Source organism: Brienomyrus brachyistius, chromosome 25, assembly GCF_023856365.1.
Source record: "Brienomyrus brachyistius isolate T26 chromosome 25, BBRACH_0.4, whole genome shotgun sequence".
Lineage (NCBI taxonomy): Eukaryota > Metazoa > Chordata > Actinopteri > Osteoglossiformes > Mormyridae > Brienomyrus > Brienomyrus brachyistius.
This window is the reverse complement of record NC_064557.1, coordinates 8,230,362-8,245,134: the sequence shown is the minus strand read 5'-3', so window position 1 is coordinate 8,245,134 and position 14,773 is coordinate 8,230,362. Positions and strand designations below refer to the sequence as shown.

At 49.4% G+C, this 14,773-nt stretch overlaps 1 protein-coding gene across 1 annotated transcript in view; it reads left to right on the top strand.

Annotated features, from left to right (window-relative positions):
- maml3 (mastermind-like transcriptional coactivator 3) overlaps positions 1 to 14,773 on the top strand; it is a 93,911-nt gene that overhangs the window by 10,815 nt on the left and 68,323 nt on the right. The gene's annotated exons all lie outside the window — the stretch shown is intronic.

Sequence of the window (14,773 nt, the reverse complement as noted above, 5' to 3'; positions counted from 1 at the left end):
ATAGCCAGGCGTGGGAATCGTGCCTTAGCCCCGTGCCCTGCGGGGCGCGCTGGAGGAACGCGCCTTTATTGGACGGCTCTGGAGGTAACATGAGAGTCACTATCCCTGCTGCAATGGTCTTGGCCCTGAGCAGGAAGTGATGACATTCCTAATGTGTAGTAGGGTGGGGGAGTACTGTTATCCTGCACATCCTGATTGCAGCTTTTACAACCGCCACCCCCATTCCTGCACTCTCCAGGCCCATTGGGATCTTTAGACCTCGGTGTGCATGTTGATGCTTCCATATCCCACTCTCACTAGTGTGGGGAAGCAATTAAAACGGCCAGTAGGATGTTGGGTTACATCTCTAGGTGTGTGGAGTTTAAGTCAAGGGGGATTATAATTCTTTGGTAAGATCGCAACTAGAATATTGTGTACAGGTTTGGTCACCATACCTTAAGAAGGACATTGCTGCCTTGGAAAAGGTGCAACGTAGGGCTACGAGAATGATTCCTGGTCTTAGAGGAATGTCTTATGATGAGAGGTTAGCTGAGCTGAATCTGTTCAGCCTCGAGCAAAGGAGACTAAGGGGGGACACGATCCAGGTATATAAGATTCTAACAGGTCTGGATGCTGTTCAGCCAAATGGCTACTTCAATATTAGTTTAAATACTGGAACTCTTGGCCATAAGTGGAAATTAGCGGGAGAACATTTTAAACTGCATTTGGGAAAACACTTCTTTACACAGCGTGTAGTTAGAGTATGGAATAGTCTTCCTGCTAGTGTATCGCAAGCTAAAACCCTGGGTTCCTTCAAATCAGAGCTAGATAAGATTTTAACATCTCTGAGCTATTAAAGTTCTCCCCAAACGAGATTGATGGGCTGAATGGCCTCCTCTCCTTTGTAAATTTTCTTCTGTTCTTATGATGTCGGACCCTGAGCCTCAGAGAGGCTGCCATCAGCCCAGGCCAGCAGACACACTTCTGTGACCTGCCATGCAAACCCCGCCCCCCCACAGTGATTGGTGCAGTCAGCATAACGCCGAATGACCCCCCTCTGGGAGGAAACCCCTGCCAGCCACACTGCTCCTTAAGGCCTCACTGTCTGAGACTCCCTCTGGCCTGGGGGGGGGGGGTTCATTGATTAAATACGTGGGGACTAGGCCTAAGGTTATGCCCTTGGACACGCCTCCTTGTCTGGGGGGGGCATTCTGACTTCTCTTATTTAACACTCCTGTTCACCACCCAGTCACAAACTAACAAGGTCATTTAACGAGTTACACTGCAGTCATGTTTTTTGTGGTTTAAGGTGAGTCCCCCCCCCACAACGAAATGTGTCCTCTGCATTTAACCCATATGTGGCATTGTCACATAGCAGGGGGCAGCTAATTTAGCACAGGGAGCAGTGCTTGGGGGCAGTACCTTGCTCAGGGTACCTCAGTGGTGCCTTGCTGGTCGGGGATTCAAACCTGCAATCTTTCAATTACAAGTGCGCGTCCCTAACCATTAGGCCATCACTGCCCACAAAAAAAATGGTTTAATGGTTTGGCCCATGTCACGCTGGTTTTATGGAGCTCTCCAGTGGGAAGCCGCCGAGACATTGGTCCCGTTCTCCGGGCTGGACCAGTTTAACTCTCCAGGTTTTTACTTGCGCTCCTTGGTGAGATGAAATCCCTCTTCAGAAGTCGTTGAGCATTAATCAACAACCAGACTGCTGGCTTTTCAGGAGCACATGCTGGCATCAGGTTATAGCGGATGGTACTTGCGGTGTAGATTCTACTACGCAAAAGTATAAATCAGCCGTTAGAAGATGGATTCCGAAGTTTTTTTTTTTTGGGGGAGGTGGGTTAGACTGGCATATTTTCTGGATAATGCTGGTCTGCTTGCATTTTCACCCCCTACTACAGAGATGGTCAGTGCCAGTCGTCCTCCCATTGCTATCTAAAACCAGCTCTTAGTTCCCCACGAAGACCCGCCCATCTCTCCCAGTGCCTGAACCCAAACCATTGGTTCTGAACATCTCTGCAGTGAGCCAGTGATACACGTCCATTCGCCAGTGGCTGCTTCTTTTGACCCCGGTGTTTGAGCAGGATGATCTAGCAGTGCCCTGTACAGACAGTCCTCACCTGCTGTAAATATGTCCCACCCCCCCACAGTCGCAGAAACACACCCTCGCAAACAAGCTCTATCCCACAGAGCTGGCCTCATGTGGTGTAACGGTTATATGAAGACTTAAAGGGTTTGTGTGCGTCGTCCAGTTTTTTCCAGATGTTTATTTTTCCCCTGTAAACATCTCACAAGGTCGGTTTCAAGCAAAGCAATCACTTCAGCCATCCCTCAGGCTCAAAGAAAATCAGCACTCGCCTGTGGAACCGGACCGTGTAATTCAAGGATTTGTCCGTAGCCCGAACGTTAGGTCTGCAGCAGGCGCTGAGCATGGTACTGGCACGGTGAATCTACAAAAAGAACCGTCAGTTGGCCGTTGACTACGCCGTGCAGCCGAGAGGTTGGGTCAGTATGGCTCGTCGGGCCTGTGTCGGCTAACTCGGCGATTCCTCCCCCGGAAAGTTCCTGAAAGGCGGTGAGACACCTCACTATATCTCCGCCACCGCGAGAGCAGAATCCCTCCCTCCGTCTGTCTTAACGCTTCACTCCCTACAGCTTCCAGTTCTTACGACTTCCTGTTTGGGGGGGCGAGAAAAAAAAAAAAAAAACAAACGACTGTTCCAGAAATAAACGGATAAGAATCTCGAACAAGGAAGCGTCTGACATTACTGAAAACAGAACTGCGAGCTGAATCCGTAGCGCCTCTTAGCAGACAAAAGAGAGCGAGCTGGGAGATGTCGGCTCGTGGTGAAATGCCGGTTTTGCTGCTGAGAGGCTGCAGGGTTTACGTTTGTTTTTTATTTTTTTTTTATTCCTTGTGAAATCGATTTGATTTGCTTATCAATTCATTCGCGGTGGTTTTGCAGGGCTGTAACGTTTGCCCAAGAATTAAAATGATTCCTCAACTGCAAGCTCAGTGTTTTATTTGATTTTTGTTAGATGTTCAGCGGGCCATGCTAGCGCTGACACCTCCAGGGTTGTGGGTTCGAATGCTCCTCTGGGTTTGTTAGGTGAATCAGTGTCTCGTACTGTGTATGCCCTGAAACAGACTGGCATCCCGTCCAGGGTGTCCCCTGCCTTGTGCCCTCTGCTGCCGGGGACTGACCCCAGCTCCAGCCCAGATTCTTCAACTGGATAAGAGGTTTACAGATGGATGGGTAAGCTGTTGTTGATTAGGCAGACAAAGCTCAAAGACTGAACCACCCACATTTAGTATTGCTGGTTAGTCGTGACTCAGGTGAGTAACGTCTCTCCTGAACTAAAGGTCAGGTATGTATTGGTAGCAGCGTGATCGGCGTCAGTTTTTTAGTCAGGGATTCAAACCTATGACCTACTGAATACAGCCACTGCCTCCTAAGTCACAGAGCCTCATACCACCACATAGGTTTGCTATGTCTACAGTGGGCCACTCGTAAGATACTTTTTTTTTTCTTATTGTTTATCTCGCCTGTTTTTCAAAATGGAGATTTCTCTCTGTAATGCTCCAGGGTAATGTATAAGGAATACAGAGGTTGGGACTGGACCTAATGAGGTGGGAGACGGGAGTCGAAACTGGAGCCCGGAAAACCTGCCGCTTGCTGGCATTAATATTTCAGAGTGGCAGATCTGTAATGTGGAATGAGTTCACAACACCCCCAGCAACCCTGGCTGGATGGCCAGCGTCAGCATTGCCGGGGGGGGGGGGGGGGACGGGCGGCTCATCTGCCGCCCACAGGTGTCGCCCGGAATTGTGGAAAAATGCTGCTATGTTCACCGTCTGGGCCGCTGCCGGTCCTGTGTTTAGACTGCCGTAAAGCTGTGTGCAGACGATCGGGCGTAAATACAGGAAACCACACGGGAACGAGAGACGAAACATCCTTGATTGGCAATTACAGTGTTTAGAAAACACTGCGGAGAAATAACCATGAGCAGGAGAGACTGGTACACGGACAGGCGCCTCTGTGTGTGTGTGTGTGTGTGTGTGTGAGAGAGTGTGTGTGTGAGAGTGTGAGAGAGTTTGGGATTGGCCCTTGACATTGTCTTCCTGCTGGAGATCCTCATCCAGCACCGGTGTCTCTAACTGGCCCCATCCCATTGGCCGATGGGGCAATTTCAGCATTTCCTGAAGGGTAATGGGGTTGTCTATGATTCTAAGGGGTGGGGCCCCTGGGGAGGGGGTGGGGCCTGTGGTCAGCTGTGGGCACATCTGCGCTGGGGCCAGGCTTCTTGTGGTGGCGGAGCTGGTCTCAGGGCATCCCGGATAAACCAGCAGAGTGACCTTTCTGCGCTCTGTGGAAAAACTTTCATCTCACCTTTGTTGCATCTAGCTAACCAGTGGGGGTTTGACCTCCTGTGCTGGCTGTCAAAGGAGGTGGGGGGAAGGAGTTGGTGGAGGTGGGTGTGACTGGCCACCTCCCTGCTCTCCGAGCTGTGACGTGTGACCGGGGGCCGAGCCCTGTGGATTGTCACGGTGTTGTCATGGCGATGCACGATGATGCAGTGAGCCCCAGAATGGCTGCCTGTCAGCGCTGATGCATCAGGTCTGTTCTGAGTGAAAACATGCCGGGGAGCAGCCATTGGCTTCATTTCACGAGGAAAAACAACACTTTTATTTTAAGGTCGTGTGGCATTAGCAGGTCATGTGACATTAGCAGGTCATGTGACATTAGCAGGTCATGTGACATTAGCAGGTCATGTGACATTAGCAGGTCATGTGACAGTAGCACAGCTAAAAATTCGGCTAATGCCCCCATCGAGTGTGACGTTTCTTGTACTTCTTTTGTATTTAAAATCCATTGTTCGTTTTAATGTGACGACTTAATCGAGCCACGCTGTGATTATTAAATGTTTCTTTTTGTTCATCCTGCCTGTGGGCTAATAAACTATTGTTTATTGCTATAAAGTAGTGGTCTCTTTTTTTAAATTTGCTGCCAAAGCAGCAGAATTGTTAAACAAAGGAGTAATATCAAGAGAGTAAACTTGGATGGCTGTGGTTCACTGCGAGCAGTTTTTTTTAATGGAAAAATGGTTATGAATATTTACGTCTTTGTAGTTAGCATTTTGTATTTTCGCGGTGTTCTTCTCTCAGTAGCGGACACTGCAAAGCTGTTTGTCGGAGTATTTCACAAAGTTTCTCCTTTGGGGGAAGAACCTTCGCCCTGCCTTTCTGTAGAATTTAGTAGATCCTTCTCAATATTTTTTAAATTTCCACTTGTGGGCTGATTTTAATACTTTACCGCATCGTTAGATTCAGGGCTGCCATTGCTATAATTGAGCGATGTTTCAATCTCTTGGTTGATACATTGTATCAAACGCTGTGCCCAAAGATCACTTTTCAGGTGTGTTCCGGCCTCCTGACAGTAGGGGGCATCTGACTTGGCAAGAGCCCCAGGACCCATGGATGCTGAATGACAAACATGTGATGCTGTGTTTCTTAGTACACTTTAGGTCCTTTCAGAGCACGGCGAAGCCTGGAGTGCATGTCCAGGGAGCTTTATAACACTATTATAATGCTACATATTTCACCAGCTTCCGGTTTTTTTAATTGCCTCCCCATTAGCTCTCTATTACACACTGATTTCACTGAGCTGATTCTGTGTGTGTGACCTCACACTCCCAGACAGTTCATTGGTCATCACCTTCATTTTACCTTGAGTCCATTTTCTCCGCATTCGGTTTCGTGATGATTTCTTTCCCATAACCAACTGATGCTCCACTGGTTTTGGGTTTTTTTTGGGGGGGGTGGCTTGTAGAATTGGCCAGTTATGGTTTATCTTCCCAGCCTTGATAGCCGACGATGGATTTCAAATGTGGTTTTAAATCGACCTACTTTTTATACTGCTTTACTGGGGTGGGGGGGGGGTGGGCAGGCGTGCTCTTCCATCAGCCTGTGATGGACACCCAAACTGTGCTTAAATACAGGTTTCACTGTTTCATTTAAATGGAACACAGGATGTGGATAACTGATTCGGACATTTCTTTTGGAAGACAGAATTGGGGGTGGGGGGGGGGGGGGGTGGATCTCTTGCCAAGTGTATCGGAGCCAAAGTGTTCGAATTACCAATTTTTGCAAGCAGATGATCTCCGTACATTTTCATATAATTTATCAGAATGCACAACTATCACCTGGGTTTTCAACTTACCTAGTTGAGCTGTGAAATTTATCCATCCATCAATCCATCCATCCATCCATCCATCCATCCTCTATATCTTTTCATTTTCTTATCCTATGAAGGACCACAGGGGTCTGGATCCTATCCCAGTAGGTACCGGCGCAAGGCAGGGAATAACCAGGATGAGGTCCTTACCCATCACAGGAGTAACATTTTTGTATTTATATGAATTTGTGTCATATGACTGGTAGGTCTATAATATTCATGATAACCGTGATTTTAATATTCATCAACTTAAAAAAAACATCTGCCCATCTCTGCGTGCAGAATCCATACACGGATCATAGCTGGGATTTGAACCCCCTCCCAGTACTGGAGCTGAGTTGTAACACTGGGGAGTCATTTCACCTCCCACCTCATCAGCCATCATGAAAATGAAGCCGAATAATCAGGAAAATATTCCATGAAATGGTCAGAGCCCCCGGTATCTTGCCATCATTAAATCGTAACGTCCCAGAATTCAGTGCTGAGCCTGTTATGCTGCGCTTTGTTAGCGAGGCGGCCTGTTCGCTGTTCCTCTATACGCACATACATTTTGATGAACATGGCCACTTTGCATTTCGACGTTCATTAGGGTTTGGGCCGTGGTGTCTGACTAGGTTATATGTCTGTTCCAGTGGTCAGAAGGTTGTCGGTTCAAATCCCATGCGCAGCAGCATAGCCACATCTCCATTGGGCAAAAGGAAAAAAAAAAAGGCCAATAAAGGTTCATTTTATTGTCTGATCCTCCCAAGTCTATGTGCCAGAGTTTAGGTTATGAGTTCAACTGCTGCTCCAATTGTTTAGGAATCATATTGTTAAACTTTCCCCTTACTTATTAAAATATGTGCTGAATTGCAGATTCTGATTCTGCGTAAATGGTGTGTACGCTCTGCCCGCCACTGTGGTAGCGTCTTAGCCTTCTAGTCCGCTGTCCTGCTAGCGTCGCGGCTGACTGATAACTGGAAGGAGTGACAGGAGAGAAGCGAGAGAAACAGGAAGGGCAGGCCCCGCTCGCCCCGCTCGCCCCGCTCGTCCCCTCTGTGCACACGGCCCGTCCCTATCAATCTCAGGAGCGGAATCAAAAGCCTGGTTATTTTTAGCTGCGTATTTGCGGTTCCCGGGATATTTTTAGCACGCCGCCAAATTGCAGCGCGCCCTCCCAGACCGCACGCGTTCTGTCTTTTTACAGCACTCCTCTGACACCTCCCCCCTCCCCACCCTTCCCCCCAGGCCAACACATACACCCTCTGCCTTGGCAAGCCCTTGCAGTCAGCCCCCCCCCCCCCCCCAAACCCCAAGGAAAATTCTGGCCGAACCTTAGCCCACTGTCACGCAGTCCTTGTGGAAACTCCTGGCTTGGCTGCCATAACTCTCTCACACACACACACACACACACACACACGCAGATCACGTGACCACTCCTCCGTGTATCTCCAGTCAGCTGTGTTATCGGGCCTGTTGATTACATCCGAAAATGAGCCTTAGGGGTGGTGTTCTTTTACACTGCAGGGTTTCCAAAACCGGCACATGACATCACTGCTGTGAAATCGTGTATGGAAGGGCTGCACGGAAGAAAAGCCTCTTTTAGGGGCAATTAGGGAAACGAGAGGATGATTAGTCGCTTAGCTAAACGGCCCGTGTTGCGTACATCCAGCTTTCGGTGCGTCGTCGGGGCAGACGAGTGCTGTTCTGAGAGGGAGGCAGTGCTTGTGCTGCTCATTTCTAGACAGCTAGGCATATGCAGGTCCTGAGGCTTGTATAAATCAAGACGCCCCCTTCTGTCCGGAGGCTGGAACTGGCCTAAAATGTGTCGCTCCACATCCAGCTATTACTTTTATTTACTTAACAGGCATTTTTATCCAAAACAATCAAGCTTTTTTGGAGAAAGCATGATCAGACAGTCCTTGGAGCAATTGGGGGTTGAGGGCCTTCCTCAAAGGCCCAATGCTGAGATCACTTTGCCGATCCTGGGATTGGAACCAACGCCCTTCTGACCCTAACCTGCTGAGCCACACGCTGCCCCCAAAGACCCAGACATGCATTGTCTAAGATGTGGCTGTCTGACCACAAATTGAACGCATTGTATAAGCAATGTAACGACTGACCTGAACCCACACAAATGGTCAAAAGTTTCCCCAAAAGCTCAAAGTCCTCATGAATCACTCCTGGACAAAATTGCATAATACCTGTTACCGGGTTGGTGCCCCCTGCTGGGTTGTTCTCTGCTTTGCTCCCGTAGCTGCCAGGACCCTAAATGGTTTCAGAAAATGGATTGATGGATGGATACTTATTGCTGTTCAAAAATGAGTGTGACGTGACGTAAGGACTGTTTTGTTGCACTCGATGCTTTGCGTTATTACTGCCCTTTCAGCAGCAGAGCGCATGTTTAAGTATTAAGCTGTGCACTGTTTGTCGCAGTCTGCAATCTTATAATCTTTGTGCCTTAGCCTTTTTCACATGCCCCCTAGGCAATTAATGATGTGTGTCGTTTGTTTGTTTGTGTCCAACAACACAGCTGGTTGCTAAGACACTGAAGTCGTCTGAGTGAGCATCACACCGAGAATATTCACGGTCGGGTCGTTTATTCAGCGTTTGCTGGAGTTTTTTTGGAGGTGGGTGGGGGTTTTCTTTGTGGGCCTAGGTGGCCGTAGACAGGCCTGCTTGCCAGTTGTCCCTTTATTCAGTTCGCACCTTAGTGGTGATGCAGAGTTTAATGCATTGGGGTCTTTCTGATAGTAGCACGCCAGGATGACAGCGCCACTGACTACAGCTGCTAAGGCTGTCTGGACTCTGCACTTATATTCACCTATTATCTGAGGAGCCGCTATTCACTGAAGGGCTTGCATCACAATTTTTACCCATAAGCCCCCTCTCCGGTTTCAAATCGTGTTTTTTTTTTTCTAATCATATCCAACACTTTCGCAGTTATTGTTCAGACTAAGTCATTCCGTTAATCCATTCTGTGGGTTAGGATATCGTGTCTGCGATCAGAAGGTTACTGGTTCAAATCCTTGGCTGGGTGGAGTGATGTCATCATTGCGTCCCTGAGCAAGACCTGCTTTGGGTAAAAATGTCCCCTAAAAAATAAAAGGTAAATGAACAAAAATAGGTTTATATCTTTATAGGTTTGTATCTCTAGTATTCAGCGGCTGGGTTGCTACTAGAATGTAGAAGTAATTTTAGCTGCTATATCGCAGATTTTCGGTAATCAGACCTATTTATTGTTATGGCATATTTACTCTCTAAATGGGCTCTTTCCTATTCTGCCTTTCGGAGCAGGTGATCATGTGATCGCACTTTGCCCCAAGACATCCGCCCCATAGTCTTACCACTGAATCCCTGCAGTTGTATCTCCGCAGAGCTCATGTTTAATTATGGGGACGACTGATACCCCCCCGGTCACCAGGAATAGAGGTCAGATCGACCACAGCCAACCACGTCCAGAGACACTAAATCGCAATCAGATCCTTCACTCTCGCCTCCAGGTCAATCCAAAGCCTTTTATGACTAATACATAACTACATAACGGTCGAACCTATAAATACTTGAATCTTGTGGGGGGGGGGTAAACTGTCTGATTCATGATTATTTTAATCCCATGATGCCTCTGAGACAGACAGAGTAGCGCAGAGCTTTCTGGGGGGGGGGGGGGGGGGGGATCAGAGCTGTCGAGTGACCGTGTGGCTGATGGCGTATAGCCATCGGGGGGGGGGGGGGGGGGGGGGGGTGCATTTGAATTTTTATAAGCCCAAAACTGTGAATTCTCCTTTCTTCCTATGAGATGATGTCAGATAAAAACCTCCAAGTCATTACAAGAGCAGAAGTGATCCAGGCCTCGTCGATTCAGGCCCTTTGTGACGATGCGGGTGAATAATTATTTATCTTCTTGCATTGATACCAGCTTGCGTTGTCTTGGCTGTTTTGAGAACACGGAGCTGTTTATCCTGGGGGGAGGGGAGGGAGGGGAGGAGACAGATGAAGCTACAGGCAGAGTTAATCGCCAGGTTATGTAAGACCGTACGAGATGTTACAAGCGAGAGGAAGGCGATAAGTCCATCCGGCCTCGCAACTTAGGGCTGGAAGCGCTTCTACTTCTGGAAGTGTTCAGGATACCAGACGCAGGAAGTGCCGCCCTTTCTGGGTTCTGATATAATCCAGCATCTCCAGCTCTCTCCCATTGTGGTCCTGTGGTCCTCTGGTTTCTGTGTCACGCCTGCCCTCTGTTAGCTCTGGGCCATGATCTCCCCGGGAGCCGTCAGTAGGGAATTAATCCCTTCTGACTCCTCCCACTCCTGGAGTGTAGGTACCTCCTTTACTTGTAGTCAGTGAAACCCAGAATCCAGCCACCCTCAGATGCGCTCCTCTCATCTGGGGTCCTCTGTATAGCCCCGCCCCCCTCAACACGCCGCCCTCCCATTGGATTATGTGACTGATTACATCATTTCCAGTGAGAAAAACGCAGAGGTAGGAGCCCGGCCTCCGAGTGGATTCTGGGGGACCAACTGGATCCTTCAGGTTGATTTGGAGCACCTGCTCTGAAGGTTGCACCTTATACTCAAAGGAGGATTTTGGGTACTGGGTAGCTGGGTAGCTTTTCCCATATGCCACATCTCTCAGGCAAGAGACACAGGCAAACAAGAATTTACAGGTCTGAACAAAAGATACAGCATACAGTCTTCCTGGACCAGTCAGGGTTAGGGTTCTTGCTCAATGGCCCAATGGCGATATGATTACTCTGCGCGCCGTGGGATCGGTTCCCACAACCTTCCGGACCTGGCGTAGATCTTAAACACAGCGAGCCCTACGCCCGAGACAGAAGTGGAAGGATAACGGCGAAGGCAGTCACATGGCACTCGTCTTTGCTCTTCTCTCTCAGTTACGTCAGTAGAAATATGACGTGACAGAAGGTCTACGACTTTGCCCAATGCTCATGTGGCCGTGTTGTGCGTGCACGCAGTAAAAAGCGAGAACGCAACCCCCCCTCCCCCCCCTCCTGTGACTGCGCTGGAGATCTCTCTTGCCCAAGTTGAATCTTTGGGGGAGGGGTGCTACACTCTATGGTGGTTTTTTTGTGCTTAAGTGAACAGAATTCTACAGTGAAACTCTTATTACGTTGCTTTTTTTAAAAACCTTTTATCAGCATTGTGATTAAGTCCCACTAAATAGCTTCTAAAAACAGAAGTTGTTTCCCTCTTCTGGACTCCCTCTGCTTCTTTGCCGGGGCGTCAGACTCAAGCCCCCATATCTATAACTTCCCCTCTGCCAGCCTCTTAATTAATCAATCATTAATTTCGGAACCTTCGATTCAACCGCTGAATGAATGTGACACAAATTACATTTTCTGCAGAAGACCTTGTAGAGAACGTCAGACCAAATCCAAATGGATACTTGTGAAGCCTTTACAGAAGATGCTTATAAAATATTATTTACATAAAACAGGTCGTGTTCATTAATTTCATAAACCGATCATTCTCAGCACTCGAGCAGTCAAACAGGCTGCAAAAAAGGTGTTTGCGATCCAAGTTAGGCTAGTATTGTTTTTCTGGTTTCTTTCCCCGCAGCATTCGAGAACGCCGTTTCTTTTTTGGGAGCGATGTGCCTGTAGTCTCCTTCAGGTGGTCAAAGAACTTCCGGGCAGCAGGACGCGCCCCTGAAACGCCCAGCTTACGCGCTGCAGCACGCCGCCTGCGTTGACCTCTGGGTGACCCTTTGCCCCGGTCAGGCTGAGAGGTCGTGTGTTTTGATGAAGGGGTTGGTGTGGAGACTCCACCACTCCTGATGAGTCTCATGTCGGCCTCCTAGACATTCTAAGTGGGGAAGTAACGTGTATTTTGGGGACGGACTCTTCAGTCCTCTTCCCTTCCAGTTTCCCATTGGTCCTCTTCTCTATTTACTTCAATAGCCCCACCCTCACTCACCGCCTGTCTGGTCGTGTGTGGTTATGATCTGTACCCCTGACTGTCCCGGCCACTCGCCTCGAAAAAAACCTCGAACAAAACACAGGTCATGTGACTTAATGACAAATCAGTGACCCGGCACGGCATCAGACTGATGCCTCATGCAGGGGACTCATGCTGCCTCTTCTACCATTATAATTGCCATTTGTTTCAGGAACGCAGCTTAACGGGTGGCCTGGCTGTCTATTCGAACAAAAGAGAAGCAGCTGCGATCTGATTGGCCCAGGCGTGTCACGTGGCCTAATTAGCCAATTATAGCAGAATCCTCTGTACGTCAAGAAGAAGAGAATTTGCCACGTGTCAGGCGCAACCAGCAGCCAAATTGCTGTCTAGGGCAACCGGAAGCTTGATGGGGGGAAAGTGTTGAAAGGTGGGAAAAGTTTGGCTGGAAAAGGTGAGAGAAGTGTCCTATTTCCATGGCGACCGCAGTGGAGCAGTCATCAGCCGGTTAAGCGTTTGTCTCACAGCCAAGCCACTGAGCTGTTCTGGAGGATGGGGGGTTTTCAGAGGCGGAGGATGATTAATAAACGGTCGACGGCTAGACGGCTGTAGCTGGGAAGCGAGAGACGCGGGGGTTTGACAGAGGTACGGCCGTGCTCGAGGCTGCCGCAGGAACCCTGTATGTGCACCCTTTGTGGAGGGAGCAGAGTAGTCTCCCTGTCAGAGGGGAAGGTCCCTGACCGCAGCTCATTGGTGGAGCAGAGAAGCCGGTCGGCCAATCGGGGACGTTTAATCACTCACACACTGTCTGTCCATCTGTCTTGTAGTTATCCTAGACGTGGGATCTGGGTGGGCCTACAACTTATTCCAGGTAGCGTAGGGCACAGGATTGTGATTCAACCAGGAGAGGATGCCATCAGTTGGTTAATAATGTAAGAGGGAGGGGCTAAATTGTGGGAGGAGTCTTTCTAGGGGAGGTGCATTATGTGGAGGAGGGTGATATTTTCATAGCATCCTGCCAGGATATTGAGGCTTGGGTAGTAGGCAGTAGGGATTTTTTTCGTCAGTGTTCCCCCAGGTTCCTCATTCCACCCAGTAACACCCCCCCCTCCCCCCAATTACTGTGAAAGGGCGTCGTGCTGGTGGCAGGGAGGGGTGACGATTTGATCAGGGTGACACCTCAGTGCAGCCGCAGATCAGGGTTGTTGTGTAAGGCTGAGCTCGTGGCCAGCACTCGCTAAGAGGATCACCGCATGTCCGTCCTCGCATGTTTGTACCGATCGATCTTGCGTAACGGGCCGAGCAAGCAGTCATTAGTCAGCTCTGCCTTTGATTTGTCCTCCCTGGTGTGACGGTGACAGGAGTGTTCAGACTGTGGGTGCTGCGTTGACGCCAGCGGTCTGTAGATTCTCGGCCCGGCCGATCCACGAGACCTTCAAAGCCTGCAGAGGAGCACAGATGATCCCAGCCTTATCTGCTTCCCCAGAGGAGATTCAGCCGCAGGGATTTAGCTTAAATAAAAACACTGAACACACTGATGTTCAGACCCTGTTACTCACACCGCAGACTGATACTGCACTCTGCTGGTACTGACTTCTTCGGTTTGACTGGATTCTCGACCTAATATTTTGCATTCACTTATTGTTTCGCTTTAATCTCTGTTGGACCTGCCTGAACTCGAAGCAGTCCACGGTGTGGTTGTTCTGAGAAGTGACCTGTAAGAGGTGCTAGAATGGGCACTGAGCGGTAAAATGGCTCGAGAATCGTCGTCCCGGCGATGCTGGATGCGGCTGAGGTTCCATGGCACCCGTTTCTATGGCGACGGCTTCTGTTTGTCGCTGGGCTGTTCAGCTGGTGACCCCTGCTGGTCAGAGGGTCTCGCGCCGAGACCTGAAACACGGTTAATGAGAGCCTGGGCTGCCCGCATCTCGAGTGGGTGGCCCCAGGGTCTCTTCCAGGGCTTCTCGAAGGACTCTGAAGTGCTCTCTGGAGATGGAAAGGATAATGCCCCCCCCCTCCCCCGCCCCACGGGGAGGGTCTTACCTCATGCATCATGTTTGATTAAAGGGGCGGGGCTCATGCACCCTAACCACGGGATCCCTGTGAATTGTGGTGGCGACAGCTGGGCTGGGTTCCATGTGAATATTCCAAGATGGATTTTCGGCCTGGAATTGCAGAGCAGTTGAATTAAAAATTCTGTGCTCCGGATGTCTGCTCTCTCTGTCTCAGGGTGTCTTTCTGACTGTGCTGACCCCCCTCCGTCCCCAGCACGTCCACAGCGTGCCGGGGAGTTTATGACTTCCCTTACTGTAACCCCCCACAGCTCATCCTGAAGGCTTATTAGTTGATTTTTTTTTTTTTTTTTAAATTTCCCCCAACTTCCTTTGCAAGGCACTTTGGGCTGACTCAGCTGAGTCCTTTCACTGTGCAGATTTCCTCCCCTCATGAGAGTGAAGGTTTCCTGATTAGGGCAGTGGGGGAAACACTGGCCTGTGCACCATGAGATCTCTCACCCCCCCTGCCCCCCAGATGACCCTGGTGACTCTCTCCTCTTTTGTGGTTGTAGGTTTTATACAGAAACCGGCCACCGTGCTGTCAGGTGACTCTCGCGACTCTTTCCTCTTTTTTGGTTACTGGTTATCAACTGACTGCCGTGCT